This window comes from Myiozetetes cayanensis, unplaced genomic scaffold (genome assembly GCF_022539395.1).
Source record: "Myiozetetes cayanensis isolate MyiCay16 unplaced genomic scaffold, myiCay2020 scf4, whole genome shotgun sequence".
NCBI lineage: Eukaryota > Metazoa > Chordata > Aves > Passeriformes > Tyrannidae > Myiozetetes > Myiozetetes cayanensis.
In genome coordinates, this window is record NW_026087631.1 from 56,908,533 (window position 1) to 56,934,648 (window position 26,116).

The window sequence follows — 26,116 nt, forward strand, 5'->3', positions numbered from 1 at the left end:
AAGTTGAATAGAATTGAGTAGAGACTGCCACACCTTGAAGAATATTTTCATTGTGTATCTTGAGTCTTGAGGAAAGTTTTATCAGGCAAGTATCAAATTCTGTGTTCAGCACAATAAGCTGTTCCAAATTTGTTAAATCAATTTTAATTTGTTCTCTGTAAGGAAATTTATCTTAGCCATTGTTTTATCTAGACAAAATACAGTGTTCTTTGCTTAAGATTATGTCAGACACAAAACTGTAGACATACGGAAAAACCTTTATGTAGACTGTATTTTATACAGTCTTTGCCCCTGAATTCTAAAAAATGTTTCTCCTTCCTTTCTTCCCAAGCTATTTTTCAATATTCCTTTACTTTCTTAGAAAATGAATATAAGTTTTTTAGCAGTTCTTGGAAGTGGTGTGTTAGTTATTTATTAATATTATATTATCTATCTGTAGTTATATAGTTAATATTATATCTACTTTTGCGTATTTATGTATTTATCTATTATATTATCTATTTATTAAATATTATATTTACGTGTATAAAAACATATGTATGCATGCATAACAATATAAACTAAGGAAATTTATTTTAAATCCCTTGAATAAAATAGATGTGTCAGTTATGTCTATGTGATAATTTCATAGGGGATGACACAGGACATAAAGAAATATCCTAAACTGCACTGGGGTGAAGGAGAGGCTGTACAAATCACACAAATTAAACAGATTCCTCAGATCCTGTGTGTACTCAGAAGAGGAAACCTTTTGAAATATGTAAGAAAAATCTTTAAGCATTTTGACAAAAAGTTATTTTAGTCACAATAGCCAAAGTCTATAAACAGACATGTATGAAGTCTCCCTCTTGTCTCCACTTGTTGACCTTGAAGTTGCAAAAGTGTTATCTCCTTAGTTGTAACTCTATTCTTCTCTCCTCTATTTTGCTCTTTATTCTTTCTTCTTTTAATCTCTCTTCCTTTTGTGTGGTCAACTTAAACACCTATTGTCCGTATTTAACTTAAGTTGTGGGTATTTCATCCAAGTTTCGGTTGGTGTTTGTCTAGTAAGTTGTTATCAAGTGCAATTCTTTCGTGAATTGAGTTCTTTGTACCGGATGTTGTACTGAAATGCTTTTCCTTGGTTTGCATATCTCTGTAAAACATTTTTGCCAAAAAGCCTTTTTTCTCACCAAATTAAAAGAAATCTCTTAGAGAAAAATTGTATGGCTTTTTCATTGGATGTGAACTCAAGTTATCAAAGAATCAGAGATTTTGCAAGAACTCATGTGGGTGAAATCTCTTGAAGTCTGAAATTAAAGTGTACACCTGATAAGAGAGTGGAGCTTCTGGACTGGGTTGTAACACTACGTCACATTGAACTGTAGAAAGAAGAAACCATAGTGATAAATGTATCTACATAGCATTTTACCTTCCTGTGTGATGTTAATCTGAATGTTTTCAGGGAGACAGAGGACCTTCTCACTTGGTCTTAGCCATAAAAGGCCCAGTTTTTGAATTATATCTCAGAAGCTGCCTAAATTTCATCATTCATTACAGTTTCTACAATCCTGGAGGAGTAAATTTCTGTGGAAAATTCTAATGACCAGCTGCAAGATCAGCTTAGTAAAAGAAAGTCTGGTTTTTGCTTTTGGTTGTTTAGTGTTAAAAGAGAATCTGCCAGATGACATGAAACTGAATCTTTTCTGTATTTACCAAGATATAAGTCTGCTTGTGCTTAGTGAAACACAAGTCTTGGCTAGTTACTGAGTTTTCCATAATTTCTTATAACCAAGAAAAGTGAAATTGTCTGAATCCACGGTATTCTGCTGTTTCTGTTACAACTATTAACACTACTTCTAAAGCTTGAGATTTGGATATTCACAAATGTGTAAAGCATGGAGATGGTGTCTCAAGGGGAAAGTCAGTAAGCTCTCTGTAAATTAAGTGCTCAGACATTCCATCAAGAGTTATGTCCTTTGCCAGTGTACATACATACAAGCACAGACAAATTCACATAATTCAAAATCTCTTCAAAATTAGAAGAAAGTGAGAATGGGAAAATATGTTGAGTGAAATTATGTGCATCCAAACAAAAGAGGACTAGAAATTACTTAGGGTCTTATGAACTCCCATGACATCATTAAAGTGCAATAGGGCTTTAGAAATAAGATCTCAGATGCATATTTATTTAGATGCATATGGTTTTAAAAACTATTTCATAAAAGTAAACCCCCCACACACACACCAAACCAGTTCCAAAAACGAGAGGAAGGGAAAAAGAAACCACCCTGCAAATATTTTTCACTTTATGAGATAGAAGCATCAGGTGGCTTGTTGATAATACAATCTTACACAATTCACAAATGCTTTTTTAAACCATAAAGCCCCCCACTAGGTGGTAGAGCAGACAAACATCTAATCATTCATTTGGAATAATTCAGGTCAAGTCTTATAACTTGTGATCCCATATTAAATGTTCTATACTTCAACTCCTTCACAGAATCTTAAAAAAACCACAAACAATAAAGTATGTTACATGATTTAGAGACCTATTGTCTATACAGGGTATCAGATTAGAAAGTTGTACCAGAAGCTAGAGTTTCTGAGACAAAGAGTGAAAGAATATCTAGAAAATCAACACTATAGTTGTTTAGTGCATTTTGGCATACATAAATATATCTTTCTCCAGAATGCTGATCTACTGATCAATCATATACCTGTCCTAATTTAAGTGATGATGTCCCATGGATTTCTCTTGCTTCCAGGATTGCTTGAAGTAAAAACAAATATTGTTTATTTGAAACCCATTCTCCTTTCTCAGATAGTCATTCTACATGTACAGTCTCAACAGTCTATAGGGTATGTGGAATTTTTAGTAGCCTCATTTGTTCTACTGAACAACATTCTAAAGATATTCACAATATTATTTTAAAGCAAAACTTTCTTAATATGTGGCTTCACAAACTCAAAGTTATTCAGATGTAAACTTTCTTAAACTTGTTGATTTATGTACTGTGAATCTGGAATATGTTATAAGGTTCAGTATGAGACCAAAGCTTTGTTCTTGCAATTTACTGCTCTTCCTAATACAACTGAAAAATAATTTGCTGACAGCAAACTGGTGGCAGGTGTGCTTTAGTGTTGACAGCTGTGTTTCTGACATGGATCACAGAGAAAGCGTAGTGTTCATGCTAGAACATCTGGAACATTTGATCAGATTTCAATATCTAATTCAGATGGGTTGTCTATTATAATTGCACAAAATAAAGGAAAAACAGTATTATGGTGTAGTGCTCATATTAGCACAAGAAAAAATCAGCAACTATTTAGTGAATTACCACTAAATAAAAATATTTCTTTACACTTGCATAATGCCCAGAAGTACTTTGCAAGACAGACATTAAAGGATGCATAAAGATAAAAAAAAAATTAAAATAGTATGTCATATATGGTATATAATATAGAACGTTTCTCATATATAGTAAATAGTAAATAGAACTGTAGATTTTTAAGGATGCTGGAAGTGTCTCTCATTAGTACAGTCAATGAAGTGACAGGATCAGAATTCCTTGAGGTATCTGTTGTTCAAGAAAATTAAATAGCAGAGTACACTGAAAGAAATAAACATCAAAAGCATAACCAAATGGTTTGTTACATAACATTTCATCATCCATTTCTTAAAAAGTTCAGGCTTTGTCAGGTGCAAAACTGCTATCCACATATGAGTAGTTTTTGCAAGATGCATCATAATGAAAGTGGTCATGTGTCAGTTGGTGTTTGGGCAAGGAAAAAGTCTTTGGTTTTCTATGTGAACTGGCCACAGACTGTTAGCCCAGTCTGCTGGTAAGCTTTGGGAGAGTTTTCCTGCTTCATACGAGAAGTCTACAGAAGTTTTCGCTTTGTTTGCTTGTACCTCACAAATCAATCAGAGGCACAAATATAGCACTAGCCCTGCCACACACCACTGCTGTTAAGAGTGCAAATCACAGCAAGAGTTTCCGAGTACCACCGTGTAGTTGCCTTTCTCTCTCTCCTCCTCCAGGCACAATCTGTTTTTAACTGCTGCCATCTCTTGTTCACTCTTGTTCGCTCTGCTGCTATGGAGTTACAATGGCACCCACCCTCGATAATAGCAGCAGTTACCAGGGCTTCAGCACATTTGGCTTCATTATGCAACTCTCTCCTCTTACCCTTGCTCTAGCTCTGCAAAGTAAATTTCAATGGTAGAGTTATTGTCTATCTACAGGACTTAGTTTCAGATTCTAGCCAGTTTTGACACTCTTCGGTAGCAATAACAGCAATCTGGACTACAAAGAGCTTATCTGTTCTTTTACAATTTAAAAATCAGACCAATTTTGAAAGACTAGCAATCACCTAAGCAAGGAGAATAAAGATTAAGAAAATACATGAAATAAACTTGTAGCCTTTGGAAAACTACTGCAAGAGTGGATGGCTAGAAAAACAAAACAATACCATTTCTTTACAAGAGTTGTATAGATAATTTCTACTTAATTTCTGTTTATGAAGCACATTCAATATATTAAATTGTGCTTTTAAAGTAATTTATATAAAAAACCATTAAATCTGCAGTGTTGCACATATATATCATAATAACTCTCACCAAGTGAAGTATCAATCACCAAATAAAATGGATTCACTGACTGCTTAGACTATTATCTGGTCATTTTTACCAGTGAAATAGGGTAGAAGAGTACCATGAGAATGTTTAAATTTTTAATCTGTTTCATGTTCAAATTATTTTGTTATAAAAGCTTGCAGTAGGTGCAAGTGCAAAGAAAACTAGGTCATGTGTAAATCCAGGAGTAGGAAAATCATAACCAAGAGCAGATGAATGTGATTAAACTGCAAGTAAATAGTTCACTTATACTATACAACTGAATATTTTGATGACAATGCAAAGGACTAGGATGCTATAACCTTGATGTGTCTGTGCCATTTTAAAGGCTTGAGGTCCAAATTAAATTATGTCCTAAATAATTGTTATGTCCCTCCTTTAGGATCTCTGCTTCCTAGTTTAGTGAATAAAAATTAGAATATAAAAGGTTTTTACTTTATATTTAAGAAAATATAGTGAACTGCTGGTATATGTTATTTACCAAATTTGAGCCGAGCTGCACAGGATTCCTAGCAAGTCTGACTAGAACTGAGAAACTTTCCAGATAAAGAAATTTAGTTAAGAGTGAGTGATGGCTACCTGACTAGTTACTTAGCTATTCTATGAAATTTCTGACTCTGAAATCATTCTTCCCAATAATACCCTTTTAAGGTTGGTCTGTAAAGAAGCTACAAACACAGTCTTGTTGGGAAAAGAATTGTATCTTTATTAGAGGCCAGAGAAGCAGTTTAAAAGATTAAAACTCTGATTCTAACCATACTTTTCCTTAATAGTTATCAACATTATGCATCTGCAAGGTACTATCCATGAGAAAAAAAGACAATCAATCTGAAATAATGGCTACTAAAAAGCTGTCTACAGAAAGTATCAATAGCACTACATAGAAGACACTAGAGAAAAGACACTAAAAACATATGGCAGGAGGGAAGATGAAAGAATATCTACATAAAAATAATGCTACCTAATTGCATTGCGAATTTTCTCTTTAATGCCGTTCCTTTGAACTGGCCAGGTGTATTGTAGCTTATTCTCAGATGCACCTTTGTGTAGTCCTGGGTTACACAAAAATTCTGGTATCCATGCTTTCTTTTGTCTTTTCCCCAAATATGCCTCTTAATTTGAACTGTGACAGGAATTTGAGATAAGAGGGTACTATATCCTAGAAGAAGAATAATTTCTCAAGTGTGAAAGACTGGAATGCTGATGACTTAGACAATCAAGGTGCAAGCTGACAATGTGCAAAGTCACCACCGAGGTGCTGAGGGTGTGCTCAACCACCACCCCCTCTGGCTACAAGCTGGGTGCTGAACAAGATAAGGAGAGAGACAAATCCTGATAAGTGGAGTGAGTTTCTATGTCCTTACATAAATGACTCAGCTGTGATAACTCCCCTCTAGGCAAGCATCAGAACAATTCACACATAGCCTGAAGATATCCACCTCTGCTGATGAGTCACAATGATCTATGGTGAGTCCACCTGTGCTGACACAACAGGCAGATGTAACACCTTAGGAGGTGTCAAAGACTTCTGAAATATCCCACGATCCAGTATTACATCAAGCAGTGTAGAACTCCCTGCCCCAGGGTAGGTACTAGGAGCATTCCCACTTGGCCTAAGAAGGCCAATATAAGACCACATTCGGTCTTCACTCAGCGTGAGGTTTTCTACCCTCTCTACATGGGACTTTTACTATCTGGGACTTCCACTACCACTTTGACAGGGCTACAATCACCACTGAAAAATTCTTCTCTGGATCCAGTGGGTGTCTTGCAGGTTCTTCCAGTCACCTGGGAGGGTCCGCAGCCCTGCCTCAACTGCCTGTACCAGCGCTGCAGCCTCAATCCAGCAGCCAGTTCTGGCCAGTTCCTCTGTCCCTAAGGGTACTATCCCAGGTGGTCTCATTTACTAAATCTTAAAAAAAGCTGAAAGTTCACTATTTTAATGTTCAGACTCCCAACTTTGCTCTTTTTCAGTCCCATTTTCCTTGATATCAGTAACTCAATCAGGGCATGGTCACTACAGCCCATGTCTCCAGTCTTAACTTCTAATGAGTTCATTTGTATTTATGAGCACAAGGTCCGATAAAGTTTCTCCTTCAGTAGGTTTGTCTAATTCCTGGACCAGGACACTGTCCTTGATGCACTCCAGAAGTCTTCTGGATTTCCTACAGTCAACTGTATTTCTTTCCCATGGACCTGTCAGAGTGAGTCCAGAGGAGGGCTATGAAGATGGTGAGAGGGCTGGAGCATCTCTCCTGCAAAAACAGGCTGAGAAAGATGGGGTTTTTCATGCTGGGGAAGAGAAGGCTCCGGGGAAACCTCATTGTAGCTTTTTAGGATTTAAAGGGGGCTTATAAAAGAGAGGGAGGGTGACTTTATACATAGGTAGATAGTGATAGGACAAGTGGAAATAATTTAAAACTAATAGAAGAGAGATTTATATTAGATATTTAAAAGAAATTCTTTACTATAAGGGTGGTTGCCCAGAGTAGTTGCGCATACCCCATCCCTGAAAGTGTTTAAGGCCAGGTTGGAATGGTCTGAGTAACCTATTCTAGTGAAGGTGTCGCTGTCTGCAGCAGTGATGTTGGAACTAGATCATCTTTGAAGGTCCAATCCAATACAACTCATGGGGACTGTAGTACATGTAAGGCACCATAATTCAGCAGGGCATTCACGTATAGGACTTGAAATACTTGTTCATTTTCAGCTAATTCCCACAACGGCATTCCTTCCTAGTTTGTCATGTCAGTGATATCAGTGGTTTCTATAATTAGAGACACTTCGCATATGTAAGCGAGAAAGAGTGAAAGAAACGCGCTGCCGCATTTGATACATTTCTGCTGTATATGCTTAAAGAATGCAGAAAGGTAAAGGAATGAAAAAGGATTCATGTTGTTCCTTGGGTTGTAAAAATAACCGAGTCTTAATGAAGAAATAAGTATATATTTATGTAGACTTGACACATATTCTGTGATGGATCACACATCTCAGCAGAGTCCTCGTGGTCTGTAGCAAGGAAAATGTCATGCACCAGCTGTTACTGAGCTCAAGGGGCTGTTTATTGTCTTTCACCCTGTGCATGATCATTTGTACACAACAGGATTTGTGTACAAGGCACTGTGTCAAATCCTATGCTTTCATTCTTCACTAATCAATAACTACAGCCGTGTGGCACTGTGGTTATGACAGAATCAGATACTGAAGAGCTGTACTTAAAAAGATTTAGATTACTGTGTTGCCTCACCAGTGAATTGCCTCCCAAATCCACACTTAATAAAGTAACTAGCACTGGCCTATAAAGTCAAAGTGTCACTCTTGCACCCATATATTGTATTTTGGGTATCTGTTTTCTGTTTTATTTGTCTTGTTAAGTAAAAACAAAGTGGAAGAGTATCCTTCAGCAGATGAGAGACTTCTTGAGGCCCATCACTACACCAGTGAGGTGTCGATCCTTTCATAAGGGAGAAGAACTGCCTGAGTGCAATAATAATTGGTCACAACAGACCAAGACACTAGAGCAAGAACACAACTTGAAGTTATTAATTTTCAGTATCTATTCTGCTTCCTGTATGAATGAGTAGATTGCTTTGTTTGGAAAGCTGGAGATGGCATGACATAACGTCATGGTGGTTTGATATATTTTTACACAAAGAATTTTTACAGAAATCAATTCTTTGTTATTGCTTTTGTTTGAAAAGATTAGCAAATGAAATACTGGCTCCACTGCCCCAAAGAAGGAGAGAAAGAAGAAAGCTGTCATAACACTGGGAAAAGCATATGCATAGGGTTAGAATCTGGAGGAGAATGGTCTTCTGTCTTATGATGGTGGACACCTTTTCTAGAGAAGTATCGTGTACTACATTTTTCACAATCACAATCTCTACTTACACTTTTTTTTTCTAATTGGTTCAGAAATATTTAGGAAAATAACTGTTATGCCTAATTAAAGCTAATCAAAAGAGGGAAAGATGGATCAAAGTCATCCTGCTGGATGTGAAGGAACTCAAGAATAAGCCTTTATGTCATGTCTACACTCTCATGTAGAACCATGATTTTGGTGGATGGAGAAGATTTAGGCTGAAAGCTGTAATATCCTTTCAGTTACCACTTCTTGTCTGGGGAATATGTCATGCCAGTGTATATTTACCTTGGTTGATACTCTCTCATGTTCAGGTAGCAGAAAAGAGTGAACCTGTTACTTGATATTTTACTCTTTTGTCCCAACTTCCTTTCAGTTAGTTGTTTTTTGGTGGTTTTTTTTTTTTCCAGGTGACATGTCTTTCCCAGATGATAAAATTCACTGAGGCTAGCTAAGATTTTGCCTTAAGTACTTTTCACAGGCAACTTAGAATCTTGTATGCACATTAAGAATTACATGTTTAAATATGTATTCTGCATGTAGTGCTATTTAAATGTTATTACCCCACTATTTCCCTGCCCATACTAAGAGATCTAAGATAATTCCACATGAACAGAAATAAATATAGTCCTCTTCTGAGCCTTTCAAATACAATCATGAAGAAAAAAAGAAGAAATTATTTAAAACAGTGACAACCTTCCTCTGACAGTTTTTGAAATTTAACAGAAAATTTAAACAAACTGGATGAATGCAATCATAACTTTTCTTTTAAAATGCAGATAAAAACCTGTGTCTGGTGGTATCTCAGAAAGAAGGTGGTTTTATTTCAAAGAGTAAAAATTTCCCAGGATTTCAGAATTTTGTTTACCATATTAATTTTTTACCATATTAAAGCAACCAGAGAAAAAAAGAGATGCATAGAATATAGTAATGGTAGGGCATAGCTCTTTAAGATACTAAAGGTAGATTCTGTGTATAAAATATCCAGAAATGCATAAATATAAATGGAGCTGCAGAGTGGCAGCCAAAAAAAAAAAAAAAAACAACTTCATATTTTTCCGTCAGACTGACAAATATGTAATTCCTAGGAATGACAGAAAAGAGACATGGTAGAAATTAGAAAGGTCAGACAAAATTTTCTCTAAATGACTTAAAGGTGAAATCCTGAACGAGACTGGACATCTGCAAAAATTTTTTTTGTGATGAGGGTGGTGAGACACTGGATAGGTTGCCTGGAAATGCCTCATCCCTAAAAATGTTCAAGGTCAGGTTTCATGGGGCTTTAAACCATCTGTTCTGATGAAAGACATCCCTGCCCATGGCAAGCTATTTGGACCTGATGATCTAGACAAGGTGGCGTTATGTCAAAGGTTGGACTTGATGATCTCTTTTCCAGCCTAGTTGATTCTGTGATTCTGTGGTCTTTGAAGGTCCTTTCCAACCCAAATCATTCTATGATTCTTTCAGAAGCATTTTTAGAGATTCTGGCAGATATTGGCAAAAAATTGTATCCCAGCACAAAACCAAATCCTCTTAACTCAGTCATCTATAGGAGTTCCCTACATGTTACCATGAATAATGCATATCACTGTAGCTAATAACATTTTACATGTAATCCAAAATTATTAGCACATGTCCCCAGCAAAGCGGTTAACCTGAGTGTGGGAAACTGCCACAGTTCTTCCAATAGCTCTGGGTCAATTATGACTCAACAGTGGTGGATAATGACAGTAGAGAGATAAGATTTCAGATGGAAACACTGCATTCCAGAAGCAACCACCAGCTAGTAAATGCTCTGAGGTAGTCAGGTGAGGGACTCACATTACCTTGAAGCTTCTCCTAGTTTCTCTCATCTGAATTTCTTTTAACAAGTAGGTGTACAAACATCAAACAACTTCCTTAAAGAATATCTGCCTCCACTCAATTCCTGCCAAGGATATTAACATCAACAAACATTCCCAGATTACTACTCTGCTAGATCTTCATGCATTTAAAAAGAGGTATAGATGAAGGAAAGTTACTACAATCTATCTCCTTATGGGTAGCAGTGTTGATAGGACCTGAGACCTTAAAAATAAATTAAAAAAAAGGTATTTTTCATGTAGATGTAAAGGAATTGCAAATAGTGCTTTGGGAATCCTCTATTCTTGCTCTTTTAGAGTTGTACCATGTAATTATTTTCCTAAAATAAAAACAAACAAACAAACAAAAACCCAAGCCCCCCAAACAAAAACCTAAACCAACCAACCAACCAACCAACCAACCAACCAACCAACCAACCAACAAAAAACAAGTCAAAGAATTTGCATCTATGCTTTTTGTTAGCTTAAAATGAATTAATAATGAGCATTTATAGCCTGGGTTTCATTTTAGGAGGAAACTTCTACTAGCTTTCTTTCAAGGCATGCTCCCTCAAAGAAGTTTCTCTTTATTGAAGAGAATAGTATCATGTTTATGATACTATTTAACCCTAAAAAATGTGGAATTTGAAAAGAGAAGACATATCTGACATAAGAAAATCTTTCCAAAGTGCATAAATACGCAACAAAACAGGCCTCAAAACAACAAAATTTTGTTCTTCTCATGCAATAGTTTTACTCTTTACCTCATAAAGAACTATTCTTTATTCTGATATTTCTTTATATAGACTATATCACCTATCTCTATGGTTATTAGAAATTTTATTAGGTTTCTTTAACTTTTTTTTTGCATCACTGGGCCTGATCTGCAAAGCAGTTAAATGGTTTTGGAAGCAGGTAAAAAAAACCCCAAAGTATGAAAAAAGTAATTTCTTATAAAAATATACTTGTTTCTCTCTGTTTAGAGATGTCTAATCTCTGCTAGCCACTGGAATTTTTTTTCCTTGACCTTTCACATATTTCCAGGTACAAAAATAGCTCTGTCTCCTTCAGTCCTCATTTTCTGCAATACAACTTGAGTACAGTTGATTTGTGTGCTTCTGTTCTGCTGGTGTTCAAAAATATTTTATTTTCATAGTCTATATGGCACAACAGCTATGTAGATTTTTTGGATAGAGAAGAAAATGGCTTTCACTGAAAGAAAGGAATTGGATCAAAGAGCAAGAATACTTAGGAATAAAATTCAACTTGGTCTCAAATTCAGATATGGTAGTCACTGCCAATTGGGATCTACTGATGAGAGTATCAGTTTATTAATAATTTGTTGTGTAAAGCTGATATTGTGTGCTGAATTTTGCTCAGTTATACTATAAAATATCCTCTGTTAGTAATTCTAGACTTACCTGCTTTCTGTTAAAAAGCCTTTGACAGATAAAAATATGCCTCAAAGTTGTTTTCTGAATGCAGGTTGCTTCTGTTTTTTACCTTAATTCCTCATTATTGATAAGATTATCCAACAACAGCCTAATCTTGATCTCTGAGTATACACATAGTCCAGATGAATACCAAGTTTCAGTTTAGATACAAACTCTGATAAAGACTGATAGAATTATCAGCAGTGAAAAGGACAAATCACGGTACACAGTACTTTTGGTATACCAAGGGGGAAAAAAGCAAAAAAAGAAAATAATATCCTAGAAGTTGCATACACACATTCAAGTTGTACATTTAGATGTGCTGCAAGCAATTTATGAATACACAGATGAGACTGAACTGGGAGGAGATGGAAGGAAGATATTGTACTTGAAGAAATTGCTAAGAGTATGTAAATCATATAATCTTACACATACACAGAAATATGTGTTCTGGCACATGGCATGTACTTTATTTTTCTCCTCTCTAGTTCACTTTATTTTTTAAATGAGATTAAACTGCAGTTGAACAGCAACTTTTGGGGTTTTTTTTAACTTATCTAAAAGGTTGGTTGAATTTGACACAATAAAACATAAAAAACTTTACTCAGCCTATCCAGTAATAAAGTCCAAAACTACAAAAAGTTCAAATGTTTTCAGTTTCTTTCGTTATCCTTTCCCACTTTTCCACTTTAGTGCAATACAGTGAGAGGAGTGGAACAGACAATCTGATTGACAGAAGCCAGAAGTTAATTCAGAAGAAAAATCACCTTAAACCTTTACAACCAAGGAGCACTGGAAAAATCACAGGCTGAGCCAGCTGAATCTTTGACCTGACTCAGAGGCACAGATTTTTTATTGTGTTCTTTGATGTGTTTATTAAAATAACTAATTATTTTTAATTGGAGTTATGGATTAAAATATTTTAACAGCCTTTTGCTTCAGACTAACACTGCACTTAGTTTTTTTATTTGTTTACTTGATATATAAGAGATTTTCTCCTTAAAATTCTGAAATACTTAGTTGAGATCAGATTTTACTGGACTTTTAATCCCCAGTTGAATGCAGATGAATCTATTACCCACATCTTCTTTTAAAATGATCCCCTAAATCATTTTTCCTCTGTCTATGCAGGACATCATGTGTTTGTGGGACCCATCATCCCAAGAGGACTGTAAAAAAAGTTTGTTTTTTTTCATTACACAATTTTTCTGGATTTATTTCTACACAGTATCTTACTGAGCATAAAGATTCAGGAAAACTCTTCCACAGAATATGGACATGCACACATGCAAAAGAACACAGCATTTCCTTGAAAGACAATGGGATTTTTATGCTAACATTTGTCCAGGGATATGAAATATTGAGAAAACTCCATGCTAGTGACATATTTTCACATGGCAGCTTCTAAAATAACTTCTTGACATCATCCATAACTGTATATGAAATGGAAAAAGAAAATTGCTTATTTTGCAATTTCATCAAACAAATATTGATGAGATTTCAGCTGATCTCTTCACAGATCCACAAATGTTGACAATTGACGTGATGTTTTTAAACCAGAATATTCTTTGACAAAATCTGTTTCATTCAGGAGGAGGAGCTGGATGAAGATGAAAAGGCAGGACATTATCACTTGAAGCATGTCTACAATATCCTAGCAAAAGTCTAAATATTCAGTCTGTTTTTTCTTCTGTATTTTCAGTGTGAATTTTAAGTGATCACATCTCTGATAAACTTGTGCTTTAGCAGCAGTTTCAGTCCTTCAGTGAGTAATGTAAACATATCTCTGCTTTCATGAAAAATATAAAATAATGAGAAAATAAAAGATAACATCAAAGGGTTATTCATTCTAGTTCCCAATGTCTTAAGCAATATACTGGAAACTGTACATAGCATTTGTAAAGTTCTGTTGAATTTTTTGAGGTAAATTCCTTCTTTCCTTTCCATTTTTGCAAGGGAGTTGCGTAAAGTAGTGAGTTGCTCATTTATTTTATATTCTTTACAAGCCCAGTAAGAATAATTCATATGAAAGATATAAATATCTGCATATCTAAGAAAGTACAGTATGTTGACCTGACTGAAAAGGACTTCTGTTGAGATCAAGTTTCTTAGAAGTGCATGAAAAAGGACTTCATTTGCAGGCCACCAATATTAATAGTAATCTTTTTGGTAGCTTTTGGGAAAAAATTCCAGAAAAATAAACTTCAGCCTCTTTTTTTTTTCCTTTTTTTTTTTTTCAAGAAAGGAAAATAAATAGTTGTCCTTAATAACAAAAACAAAAGTCCTTAAATTTATCCCTGATGCAATCTTATCAATTTCTTCAGTGTGGTAATGTGTGGTAATTTTCTCTTGTGCCATTACAAAATGGTAATATGATATCTTTTGGCCTCGAGGAGAAATTTCTTCCTTTGGAGAGAAAATTCTACTGAAGTAAATGGAAAACTTCTTGTTCTGTTGAATTTTAAATAATTTCTGTTTCATATATTCTGTAATAATGTTGGGCACTGGGTGAAAGAGATAAATTTACCTTTAACTTATAATTTACTTTTTCTATTCTGCATCTTTTGTAAATGGGAGCAACTCTAAGCTTACTTAAGCAGATATTGACATGGTCTTTGACGATAAGGTGATTGCTTCAAACTACTTCTCCCCATTTCCTATATCCCGACAGCAACTAAGAAAAACTGTCTTTAGTGGGATGGCTGTAAATTGACAAAGAAATTCAAAGATATATCAGAAAATCAGTCTAAGAACAGTTCCTAATAAACCATTGACAATGACAATCACCACTGTGTCCATTACTAAAGATTTCTAGAGTGTCTAGAAAGGGGTGTCTGTTACTCACTGAAGAGTTTAAATAATGTAACTAGAGAAATTGTTTCCAAAATTGATGCTCATTTATCTGTATAATACCATTGTTTCTTTCTTGCTCAAAACAACATTGTTTCTTTCTTACTCAACTTCCTTCAGTTTCTAAGAAATCTGTATCTTTTGCAGTTCCTCATTATAGGCCTGTCTCTTGGTCCACAAGCCTTGTCTCCTAGTCTGTAAGCAAGTTTCAAGGTGCAATAATTGTTGGTTGAAAATTAGCAGAGTTCTTTTTAAAGAACAGGATATAATTACCACTGCAAGACCTTGAGGATTGTAATGTGAGTCTCTGGTTTACATTAGAAGAGCTTTATTGTCATTTCATGCTTAGCTCCATCCATCTGAAAATGCTGATTTTAACTTTTTTTAAAGCTGATTTTTAACTTCAGAAATGCTCCCAAAAGATGTAATTACATTCTCAGAGGTGCAAAAGACAGAATGTCATCAAGATTGCATACTATCATTCTAATGATAATTTGTCTGAGTCTGTGGCCATGGAAGGACGTTTTTATCAATATATTCAAAATCTGTTTATTAAAAAATGAAAGCTGTTTTCAGTATACAGATGGATTTTTTTCCATATCACATTTTATGCAAGTTGGTTAACTTTAACTGGTGCTATTCCTTATATAAAAAAAATTAAATAGGTGACTATTTTGTGTTACAAATAAAATAAATAATTTTTAGGTGGTACATTTTATCCTTTAAAAAGGTAAAATATGTTTCAGTGGGCGTAATTTTTTGTGACTGTTAAAAAGAAGAAAAAAAAAAGAACAGTAAAAGAACCCCAGAACTACTCCTAATTTACATATGACCTTTTATTTTACCGTGTCATGGACTGCAAAATATCTACCCATACCATTTTACACACTAGTGAATCCAGTACTGAGAGTATTAATAGATAAATTTGCCCTACTACTTTTCCCTGTATATCACAGGTATGCTTAAAATTTTCATTAAAAGAACAAGTGGTTAAGCACTTTTACAGTACTTTAAAGAGTATATTACCTGCCACATTGGAAATGTATAAATCATATTTGTATGTATGCTTGTATACATGTCTATTTATACAGTACAAATGCACACTAAGGACTGAACAGGAAGGAAGAAGAATATGCTTTTAAACACACATTCCCTTATATATTTATATTTATGTCCACTCATTTCTATGTAGGTAAGTAATCACAAGTAAAGTTTTCCAAATACAGTGTTAAATGTGGTATCTAGAGTAAGGTTTTTCCAGTGAACATGTAAGCACATCTAAAGAAATACACCTTATAATTTTTGATACAGCACACAGAGATATTCAGGTAAAAAGGCATTTTAAGATTATGTCTGCAAATTCTGCCTTCAAAAAAGAATAATTTGAAGAAGTGAAAAAAGTTGTTTATTTGTTGTTATACTACTTTTCTAGATAACATAAATTAATCTATAAAAAAATTTAAATTATGACATTTCTGGGATGACGAATTGTGATGTCCCACACACAGATTGATGGACAACAAAATTATTTTCATAAATGTCATCTAGTAGAAAAAGATATCACAAGCTGAACATAAAATAAAACTGGAGCCCACCCTGCATGTCTACTTCATTCCTGGATACTGTTCCAAGTATCCAGGACATGAAACTACCAAAAATGTTAACAAGACAACTATGGAAAGTTATCAGAATTGATTCAGCTGCTTAATATCCTAAGAGTAGGGACACATCTTTCAAAGGTTTTGTGGCTGCATATTGCCCTTTACAGACTCAGATCATCCACAAGGTGTCAGGAAATCGATGTTCCTGTTTTCTCCCATTGCATTTTTTTCTTAAATTTAATAATTATCTCTAAAGGGATATCTTGCAAGTTTAACTAGATGTTTGGCAGAGTTTTTTTGAGAAAATTGACCAAGGTAGTGAAATTTTATATTCCTTCTTCAATCACATGAGGCAATAGATAAAAAGTTTTGTGTGAAAGCATTTAAAAAAAAATTAAGAACTGAACTAGAAGAGGACTGGAAAAAATGGTAAGAAAAAAGAGATAAGAAGGTAGGGTCCTTCTGTGTGTGTTTTTGTTCATTTTTTTATGTGTTTTGTTATTTTTAATTGTTGATTATGTTATATAAAGATATAAATACTGAGTATTAGGGGTTGGTATGGACATGACCTTGAAATAAGTTTGGGTAAGTTTCTGGTATCCATTTTCCAATTAAATATTTATTTTATCCATTGGTTCTGTATCAATTATTTTTATTTTTTCATTTTTTTTTCTTTTAACCTCCATTAGAATGATCACACAATTCTTAAATGGAGGAGAAAGTTGAAATAATTAATTTCTTAGAAAATATTTTAAAAACACATACAATTTAATATCATCTTTAAAAAAATAGTAATATTCAGAAAATCACTATTACTATTTTAACAGTGTCAGTGCTACCTAGACTTAGATTTGTCTGTGTTCTGTTTTAGAGTATGACTAAATCAGGAATCAGGTATACCACAAGCCATTGTTTACATTTCTAACTCCACAACACATGGTTTAAAGTAAAGGATGGGATTTAATACCTGATCCAAATCTTGCAAAGATTCTTTGATGCTTCGGCACCTTTCTGTGATATTCCAAGTTTTGTTTCACTGATCTGCATCACTTTTATATATATAAATTGCAGGCCAATAAAACAACGTAAGAAAGTTCTCTGATAAGTCAACTATGTATACAAAGAACAACGAGGAGAATACCATGTCTATTCACATAATTTAAACTTTACTAATTCATACAAGAAATTAATTAGACTATTTACCTTTCTACTTTGAATAGACTGTAAGTATGTAATATTTAATATTGGACATGAGCCCTCTTCCATATTAATCAGCTGCATTTTTTTAATTGCTCCAAGTATGCTAAACTTAAGTGATCCAGTTTAAATAAGTGGCAAAGGATCTTGCCATGTCTTTATTTATATATATATTTGTTTATGTTTGTATGTATTTATTTATTTATCTTGTTTGTTTAATTTTTGGTAGTTTTTTGTTGTGTGTGGTTTTTTTTCTTTTAATTTTTTTTACTTTTTTTTCCTTGGATTTCCATTTAAAAGTTAATGATTTCTATTGTGTATCATTTGGGTGTTTTTATTTGGTTTTTTTTGGTTTTTTTTGGTTTTTTTTTTTACATCACAAAAAACCTCCTTTACCATAATTAAATTATATTTATCAATAATTTAATGCAGTTATTTCAATTGCCTCCTATATTCAGTGCTTTAGCACATTGTTAAAACAATGGTTCCTCAAAGCACAAGATACCATTGTCTTTATGTATTTCTTTCTTTGAAAATAAAGCTTTATTATATACAATAAACACACATATATGCTTGTGTATATTTTGTATAGCATCATTTATTCAAAACATAAGGTAAAATTCTACTCTGAATCTTACATTATGTAATATACTGGTGTTATAATAAGAGTTCTTTAATAGTCACTTCAGTGTATTGTTACTACATACTTCTAGTGTTTCCTCAGCCACCAGAAACTAACAAACTTAAAGAGGCAGATATCTATACAGTTAACAGTTTTGACAATATTAGATTTTCTTACTGGCAAAGAATTTCTATGAGTACAGGAGTTTTACAGAAATCATAATAAGCCCTGTATTCCTATACACATTCTAGTATCTCGAAAAAATGAGATTTGAGGGATTTTGAATTTAAAAACATTTCATAGACTTAAAACACACACTTCTAAATCTACTGTAGACACATCTAAATTACCCACTGCAAGAAAGAGTCTACAATTGTGTTGTGCAACATGCGGGATAGCAATAATCAATTTGACTCCTCAAGTACTATGACCAAAGGAGTAAGAAAGAATCTCATGGAAAACCAACAGAAACAGGATGAAAACAAAGCCCACTAGACCTGTCTAAATACTAAGAAAAAATATTTTATGTGATTTTTTTAATTGATACCACAAAATTTTATGTTATAGACTTTCACGAGTAGCCTCTGAAACACAAATACACTTTAAAGCTCAAGATTTGTAACTTAGTACAAAAGCAGCAACATGACAACATATCATTGTTTCTTCCATGGTGATTTTTGCACTACTACCTTCACTCAATGAGTGGAATCACAAAGCAAAGCTGACAGATCTGTTCTCCTGGGCTTAGGTTTCCACTGTCTAGAAGCACTGTTTGCTGCCCATATATGCAGAGTATGACAGTATAACACATATTTGTGTTATACAAATGAGATTTACTCATTAGTTTGATCTCAATTGCATGCTAATCATATTGTGCCTTGTTATGAAACAAGCACTTTACTTTGTTATGTTTAATATTATAAACCAAGCTTAAAACACAGGAGAATGGTAACCTGTTTAAGCCTGTTTGTCTCAATAGCTTCATTATATCACTTATTAAATTTTTTCAGGAACATGCTAAACATCAACATATTTTGTTCAAATGACTTCACATTAAACATCTTTCCCAAAAATACTTATTATGTGAAAAAAAATAGAAAATTATTTTACAGCAAACACAAGATTCCAGTAATTTTATTTTTTGTTATAACAGCTATCTGTCTTATCTCTCACTCTCCCACATTGTCACATTAAACTCCTGGTGGTAGGAAATCATTGTGATAGAACCCATAACATGGCAATGTTACTGTTTTCTGCTGCCTGGTCCTTACTTATTCTCAAAACATGGTTTCTCACAAGAAATCTAATGTACAGAAATGGAGTTTATGTCTGGAGAACCTGTCATTTTTGCAGATCATTACCTCTTTTGTTTATGGTTTCTCTCACACTCTGAAATTATGTCAGCTTCTGGGTTTGATGACTATGTTAAAACATTAGTCTCAAAATGCAACATGTTCAAGTTATACATGTAGCAATAAAGTATGGTTATATCATGATCTCTTCAGTAGAAACACACAACAAACAAACAAAAAACAAAACCGAGATCATTTTATTGTTACATAGTAAGGGATAAAAATCTTTCTTCCTCTCAGTGTTTTGAAACAAAAAGAGATTAATTATTTACTGATATTACCAGCTGACGTTATTACAGACTGGGGGGAACCTTTTTTTTGTGTTCCAGGAAACATGGAATGAGTCATGTGCTGGAATACAGTTATTTGCAGAACCATTCCAATTCAGGCTGAGGAAATAACAAAAATAATTACTCACCCTGAGCTTGCAGGTTTGGAACTCAATCAAAGATGCTCTATCCTGAGATCTGAAAAACACAAAACAAAAGCTTTCTATCACCACTGACAATAAATAATCAGACAGTAGATATACAGTAAACCAAGTAAATGGTAGTTCAATACGGCAAATAATTAACGTAAGTATACCTTATATGAAAATCAATGGACTTAAACCTTTAATGGAACACTTTGAAAGATGCATATTTTATGTCAGAAAAACAACCCAATAGAAGCCTAAGCTTTCAAATGTGTTCAGTCTTCCTCTTTTAATACTCCAATTGTGTTTTGAAGAAAAATTAATTTTAAGTTCCCTTCCACAAATGAAAGGTTGTGAATTTTTGTGGAAACCAATAAAATCCTGGAATATCTAGATAGAAAAGTTCAGTCTGCACTCCAGAGTGTTCAAATTATGACTTGAGAAGTTTATTTTAACATATTTGGCTCCTTTGGAGAACAAATTACTTTAATGCTCAGAAGGTAATAAAAAACCCCCAGACTATAATCTAAAATTTTGATTCTAGGAGCGGAAATCAAAATAACTAAAATAATAACAAAGGATATACTTTTCATGTTTGAAAGGAATCAGAAGGCTATGTGACAGCTGATGAGAATGCTTCGGTGTAAAAGCAATAGAGAGCCTGACTGGGAGTGGATGTTTGTAAATCTGGGGATGCAAAAAAAAAAGGAATGTCTTCCATGAAAGCAGAGGAAGAAAACAGATTAGTGCAGCAATCTCCTTTATGATCATCAAACAAAAATGGTTCATCATTGAATTAACATTCATTTCATGGACCTGGATGCATTTCTTTATAATTGCTAAGATTTGTTAAATTTATCAATACTATAACCATGGTTATTCCATTAATAAGGTTTGAGGTTACCCATTAGCTTAATAAGAACAATCTAAAATTGATTTTCCTGCAACAAATTAGTTTTCAACTTTTTGTGTACAGGTATTTTTCACTTTCCAGTGCAACATTAACGAAGATTAATGCTCAGAATTTAAAATCTGGCAAATAAATATTAGAAAATACAGAAAGTAAAAGCGTGTCTCTTTGAACAATAGAAAAGAAGGGTATATAGAAAAATTATGCATAAACATGATTTAAAATTTATTTACTTTTATGCTAATGGTAATTAACATATAAAAGCAGACTATTAAATGCTATAATGATAATCTGCATACTTCGGAGGAAGTATGTCTCTGTAATCTAAAGATTATTCAAGACATCCTATTAACAGATTATCCACTGAGGGCTTGCAGTGTTGCCAGGTTATAACAGTTTTCCATGGTGTTCGCATTAGATAAATTAGTTTTGTGGGTTTGGGGTTTTTTGTTGTTTTATGGGTTTTTCTTTGACTGATTTTTGTTTGGTTGTCTGGTTGGATGGTTTTTTGTTTATTTGTTTTAAGGGATTGTTGCTGAGTTATGCTGTTTGGTTTTTTTTTTGTTGTTGTTTTGTGTGTGTGTGGGTTTGTTTAGTTTTTTTTTTTTTATTATTATTTTCATGGCTCAAGGATTGGCAGATTTTTTTTTCCAAAGTATTTTAGGCATGTTCAAAAAAGCAACCAGAGGATAAAAATGCATATATTTAGCCTTTCTTTATATTAAAATAGTCAGTTTGTTTTAATTTTAAAAGTTTTAAATTTTCACCACGAAAATACATGTTAGCCTTAGGTCTCTCAATCTGCTGAACAGTCTTCTGTTGCTACAGAAATAATAACTCAATATTGCCATTATATTTCTATGGTGAAAAAAAAAAAAAAAAAAAAAAAACCTCCAAAAAAGTTCCTACCTTAAAAGTTTAACTTACTCTTATCTCTTCAAACAACTTTTCCCATGGTGTTCTTTTGTATTTTGTAATTTTCTTCCCTTCCCTTGTCTTGTGACAACAGCAGTACACGACTACTAATAGGATAATCACAGTGCAAGTGAAAATATGTCTCTTAATCCAAATATATTTTGCAAATAGACGGTCCAAAAGTGTCTAAATTAAATTAACCTGTCTCACAATATCTCTTTTTCTTTTTTATTATTTTGAATCTGTGGGGGAACAATTGTGCTATACTATTTTGCTACAGTTTTAACTAGCTGAAAAAAAATTACATGGGATTGAAATTGGTTGCCTGTGTATTACCTGTGTATTACTATCTTCCTTACAGTATCAGTTGATTGTAGCACCATGCTGATCCTTACATAGGAAACCCTCAGGTGCTTTAAATGAGGAAATTGTAGGTTAATAATCCTCAAGTATAATCTTAGTTGTGTTGTGAACTAAAATATTGATCCAGAAAAGCTGGAAATTCTTTGTGTCCACAAACTTTCCTGCTCCACAAATTCATCTTGGGAGTTTTGGTTAAACATTCTCAGGTTTAGATGAAAAGTACTGGTTTTATATATTATTTCTATATATACAAAAACAAAATATTGATGATATAGTTCATTATATTGCATTACAAGGAAATTAATTGCACTTTGGAGAAAACAGGAACTCTACCTCCTGGAAGTAATTTGGCTTCATTTAAAGTAAAAAGTGATTTATTCTCTAAGTTTGCAGACAAACAACTCAAGGACATTATTCAGCAACATTTAAAAGCTTAGCCAGTTCCCACTATTGCAGGATGTTTCTTCAACAATTGTCAAGATTTTAAGGCTTGTTTTCTCCAATTTATTTAAATTTCACAAGACCGGCAATCATCACAATTTTAGAAAACAAGCAGGAGGCTATTATAAAATGAAAATACTTTATTCTACTAACATTATTACATAATTAAAAACCATTGATAATGACCATTAACTAAGTAGACTACTGCATTTTCAATCTCCTTTCAAAACTCCACTTATTTAAAGGCACCATGGGAACTACCAGGCAGTAACCATTACTCTATGATGACTCATCACTGGGCAATGATATTGTACCTCTCTTTCAGTGGGTCAGGGAAAAAAAAAAGGGATTAAAATGCTGTTTTCAGTGGTCTTTTTCAATTCGAATTTAAACTACTGGTTATAATTCAGCATAGAGAAAAAGTCTCACTACTGGTTATAATTCTGTATAGAGCAAAAGTTCCACTACTTTTATGATGATAATTACCAAGACAAATTCCAGTAGGAATTTTAACAGTGTATATTACCACTTTGCTCCCATTAATTCTGATTTCCTTGTCCAAAAGTTGTACTTAGTATCAAAAAACAGAAATAGTAAAATTCAGTCCCAGGAAAAACATTGTCCAAAATCTTATTTCAGTCCCAACAGTAGCACCCTGAGAAATTAATTCCGAAAGGAGAATATAATTAATAATTAGGAGTTTTCCAAATAGGTTATGAAAGGGGAATTACTAAAATTTCGTTGAAGTGTAATTTACTTTTTACTGCAATATCTAGTTAAATTTTGCATGTCTAAAGAATTATTTTCATGGAGAAAAGGAGGATTTGGGGAACCTTATTGCTTTCTACAAGTACCTGAAAGGGGGCTGCAACGAGCTTAGGGTCAGCCTTTTCTCCCAGGTAACAAGTGACATGACAAGGAGAAATGGTCTTGAGTTGCATCAGGTGAGGTTTAGACTGGATATTAAGAAAAACTTCTCCGCTGAAAGGGTAGTCAGGCATTGGAGCAGGTTGCCCAGGGAAGTGCTGGAATCAGCATCCCTGCAAGTGTTCAAAAACTTGTAGAGTGGTACTTGGCAAAATAGTTTAGTGGTGAACACAACAGTACTGGGTGAAAGGTTGGACTTGATCATCTTAGATGTCTTTTCCAACTTTAATGATTCTATTACTTTATGAATACAAAATCCTTCTATTTCTTTTTAAGAAATTTCTTAGATTTTAGAGAGAGAACATAATGATAAAGAGATGACAGATTCATAGATTATTTTGTTATCTCGTTCTTTCACAACTGGAAACAGATTCAAGTAAAGCCTAAATTTAGAAGAGTAGGAATGCATTTTATTTAGGACTCTGTACTTTTGTCCCCTTCACTTAAAAACTGCCAAATACTACTTATTTCCGAATCTATGTTTGGTCCATTTGCTTTAATTATGACAGTATTCCAAAAATAGACATTTCAAAACTTTTTTCTGTTCTTACTGAATGAAAACCTTTGTCAATCTCATAGCATTTCTTGAAAAGACAAAAAACATGCCTCCTGAAGAAATTAAATTCTATAATCCTATTTTTTTAACCTCTTTAAGGAATACTCTGGTTTATAACAAAATACAGGTTTACATAGATCAAAACCCAAGAATTCAAAAAAGTATGCAATTCAATTATCTTATGGAAATTATATTCATAATAACCTATATAAACTTCTTGGTAGATAATCTATACTTGCATAAAATACCTCACTTTCTCTTTCTTCTCAGTATTAATCGAAATTGAAAATCCAGCTTTGTTGCCAAAACACTGCAGTTCGGGCTTCCCTGACACAGCATAGAACCTGTATTTTACATGACAATACTTTCAAATGCTCTCTATTAAAGACAATTTCTTGCAGTATTCCTTTGTTCATTCCTTTTGTTTATATGCTGAAATGGCTACATCTGGACTTCAGGGCAGATGCTCTTTAAAGTTCAGTGTTCATGACGCTCAGACACACACCTTGCAGTGTGCCCCATGCAGCGCTACAGGCTGGAGACAGAGTGGCTGGAGCAGCCAGGCAGAAAGATGAGGCCACACCTGGAGTGCTGTGTCCAGTTCTGGGCCCCTCAGTTCAGGAAGGATATTGAGGTGCTGGAGCGGGTCCAGAGAAGAGCAACCAGGCTGGTGAAGGGACTTGAGCATGAGTCCTGTGAGGAGAGGCTGAGGGAGCTGGGGTTGTTTAGTCTGGAAAAGAGGAGGCTCAGGGGTGACCTCATTGCTCTCCACAACTACCTGAGAGGAGGTTGTAACCAGATGGGGGTTGGTCTCTTCTCCCAGGCAATCAGCAGTAGGACAAAAGGGCACAAGTTTAAGCTCTGCCAGGGGAGGTTTAGGTTGGATATTAGGAAGAAGTTCTTTACAGACAGAGTGATCAGGCATTGGAATGGCCTGCCCAGAGAGGTGGTGGATTTACCACCCCTGGAGGTTTTTAAGATGAGGCTGGATGTGGCACTGAGTGCCATGATCTTGTAATCACAGTGGGGTTGGATCAAGGGTTGGACTTGATGATCTCGGAGGTCTCTTCCAACTCAGTTAATTCTATGATTCTATGATTATTTATCAGAGTGAAGCCTTACTTTTGCCTTATCCACTTGCCTTTAAAAGTAATATCAGGTGTATAGAGCAGACAGGAAAGGAGCTACAGTATGCTTAAATAGGTCCTGAAATTTCGATGGTTTGAGAAGCAGTAGTGTGACATCTATTTAAGAATTTGTCTATGCTGTACTGGAACTTGTAGTACTAGGCTCTGTTAAAAAATTGTGTTTCTGATATCTATCTAACTATTTCTGTTTTATTTATGTGCATTTTGTGGTGGTATTCTTGCATTTTTCTTGCACACTTTTGTCTTTGGATAAGTTGTCTAATTTGCCAGGATTTTTGTAAATTCTAATCCTATCCTCTGGGGTTTCTACAGTCCTGCCCAGCTATCCATCTGCCATAGATTTTTAAAGCTCATGATTTTCTGCCATCATTCAAATCTCTTTTCTTTTAGACAGTGAATAACCACATGGCCAAAACAGCCCCCTGTGGAACTCCCCACCTGAAATAATAATGATTCCTTGTTAACTGAAAGCAATTATTTCAAACAGTTGGTGGTTACATCTGATTCAGATTTTGCTGGTCTGCTTAAAAGAAAGTAGTAGCACACACACCCTACTTCCCCCTTAATAAAAATGTACTTATATAATATTTTTTTCTTTTTTTCCCTCATGGAAAAGATCATGCTTTAGCAATTCATAAATAAATCTGCCTTACAGAATCAAAGGCATAAAAAACATTTTAGAAAAAGTAATTCTCATAATTAGCACCATTTATAAACAGTATGAATTTTTGTCAAACTGCATTGATATTAACGTTTGCTTTCAGCACCATGTTGGTGATTTTAAAATCAAAGTTGCAGGAGGCTTGTCACTTTAGTTATACAGTCCCTGATAAGTAGTTATCTAAAAAACCTGTATTATGGATTAAGAACGTGTATACAGGTACCAGAGTATACATTAGACTGTAAATAGACACTCCTTAATAATATGTCTGTGACCATGAAATTGATTTTAAATAGAGGACAAATCTGAGAAAACATAATGTAAACATTTCTGGTGAGATACTATGTAATTTTCAAAGTAAGAATGGTTTATGTCAGTTCAGTCTAACATCTTTTGTGCCTTAG

General features: G+C 34.1%; 1 protein-coding gene across 43 annotated transcripts in view; it reads right to left on the bottom strand.

Annotated features, from left to right (window-relative positions):
• Positions 1 to 26,116, bottom strand: part of PTPRD (protein tyrosine phosphatase receptor type D) — a 1,147,190-nt gene that overhangs the window by 635,410 nt on the left and 485,664 nt on the right. For all 43 annotated transcript variants that reach the window (XM_050328659.1, XM_050328661.1, XM_050328660.1 and 40 more), the window contains one exon: positions 19,795 to 19,843. The gene's annotated coding sequence lies outside the window, so the exon portion shown is untranslated. The remainder of the gene's footprint in view (positions 1 to 19,794; positions 19,844 to 26,116) is intronic.